This window comes from Mauremys reevesii, linkage group 18 (assembly GCF_016161935.1).
Source record: "Mauremys reevesii isolate NIE-2019 linkage group 18, ASM1616193v1, whole genome shotgun sequence".
Lineage (NCBI taxonomy): Eukaryota > Metazoa > Chordata > Testudines > Geoemydidae > Mauremys > Mauremys reevesii.
In genome coordinates this window covers 32,138,521-32,140,676 of record NC_052640.1, presented here as the reverse complement: position 1 = coordinate 32,140,676, position 2,156 = coordinate 32,138,521, and the positions used below count along the sequence as shown (strand labels likewise).

The following is a 2,156-nucleotide window of genomic DNA, read 5'->3' as shown; positions in this document are numbered from 1 at the left end:
ACTGCCAGTGTTAGTGAATATCCATATCCGACTGCCCATATCTAAGAACATAAGAACGGCCCGTCTAGCCCAGTATCCTGTCTACCGACAGTGGCCAATGCCAGGTGCCCCAGAGGAGTGAACCTAACAGGAAATGATCAAGTGATCTCTCTCCTGCCATCCATCTCCACCCTCTGACAAACAGAGGCTAGGCACACCATTCCTTACCCTTATCTGATCGGCTTAGGGACAGCTGAAAGGTTAATCACTGTTATTGTTTATTATATTTTTTTTAACAAGAAGATTTTAGTTTTACTAATTTTTTGCATTTTTTTCAACATCTGTTCAGAGACCACTTGCCCACTGAAAGTTTGTCTGTTGGTCTCTGTGGTGACATGAAAAGAGGTCTGGAATTTGTCCTGTGTGCAGTCCAACCAGACATGATGATCATGCCATTGCTGTTTATGATCAGATGAAAACAGGTTTGTGAGTGCCTGCGTAAGAGTATGTGTTTGTATGCATATGAGGGTACATGTGCTGAGGATGTTTATAGAGAGAAATATCCTTGTTGGCCTCTGGATAACCCAGGCATGTTCTTGTGCCTGCAATTGTCTCATCTTGAGGATCTATAGTTATCCCATTGTCTTCTTACAGATATAGTGGATGTGTGAGGATTCAGAACAAACTGCAGTCACCACCTTATTAAAGCCAATAACAGCGCAGGCATAGTCATGGAGATTCTTTTGTATATCAAATCTGTGCAGTGAGAAAGCGAATTGAAAATATGGCTTTAGCTCCAGCTATGTCCCAACTATATACCCGTGAGCCTAGAAAAAGGGGACAGATGCTCAGAGGGGACAGTGACTCTGCTACTGATCACTTTTCTGTGGAGTGAAACTAGAGGCTGCTTCCCAGTGAGACTCTCCCAACCCACACTCCTCAACCTCCCTTCCCACAAACACATCTGAAAGTTATTAGGGTCAAATAGTCTTCTTCCCTTCCACTTCTGTTGGCTATATTCTCCTGGCACCTCCTCTGGGCGGTTCCAGCCAACACATCCAAGTTAGTTATATCCCCACTAATATCCCCTTCACACAAACACCTTTCTTCCCACATCTGTATGAATACAAATTACCCTCTTCTCATTTCCCTCCCAAGTTCCTTTCCTCTTAGTGGGAGTCCTAGTCACTCATATGACACCAGCACTGATTCCACTAGTGAATACTGTTACCCATTCAGAGAAATCCCTGACAATTTTCTGTTCCTATTACTGGCCTTGGGGCTAGTCAGTCCCAGATGTCCAACAGAAATATTTACAGAGTTAGAAAAGAATGAAGCTACACATCACTGTTCAGTTCTTCATTGCTGATCCACTTTCATCTGCCCTCAGGCTTTGAGTATGTCAGTCCAAGGAAATAATAACCAGCTCTTGTGTGGTTAGAGAGAAATTCCTGGAATAAAAGGTGTCGTGGAAAAATTGACCACACCTTTGATTTTGGGTCAGACACAGCCTGAGGCACCTTTATTGGGGTACAATTATGCATAAAGGGAAGGTCAACGTAGCCCCACGCAAAGAAGGGGGGGGTAGCTGCCTTGCCTTTAACAGACTTTCACCAAGCTTATAAAGGCCAAAACCACAAAGCATAATTACACATCACACACATTACACGTTACCAACTCCTTATTTGGCATACTTTCTTACTTTTAGCGAGCCTGTCACCATCTAGGGCTTTTCCTGCTATTGTCCCAAATGTGGTTTTCGTTGGTAGTCTGCCTGCCTGTAAGACCCCTGCTTGCGGTTACTTCTGCAAAAGCTCTAGCTAGACTCTGCGTATTACAGCTGGGCACCTTAGGGCCGCTTGGTTTCTTTTTTTGCTTTACTTTCTGGTGCCCGTTATATAGACAAACAAGAATTGCAGAAGTTAACCTTTGTCCTATATAGCAATTGGGTTTTGCTAACAGGCCTGGGCCTGAAAGGCAGGGGTTAGGATGCAGTTTGCTTCTGACCCTATGGGTGGGGGTCTGGCAGCTAACTCAGCTTGGGGCAAGCGGGACCCCTTAAAATCCCTATCAAAGGAAAAAGCAAATTGGAGGCACACCGAGACATATTTCCCTCCACCACACACAATTCCACCTAGTTCAGTTCAGAGTGACTCTGAATATGAAACATGAAATGG

General features: G+C 44.3%; 1 long non-coding RNA gene across 1 annotated transcript; it reads right to left on the bottom strand.

The window, feature by feature from the left end:
• Positions 1-233: 233 nt before the first annotated feature.
• LOC120386365 lies at positions 234-1,355 on the bottom strand. Its single transcript, XR_005589680.1, has 2 exons — positions 1,297-1,355; positions 234-735 (listed from the first exon to the last, which is right to left on the bottom strand). It is a non-coding gene; the product is annotated as an uncharacterized LOC120386365 (long non-coding RNA).
• Between the last annotated feature and the right edge of the window lie 801 nt (positions 1,356-2,156).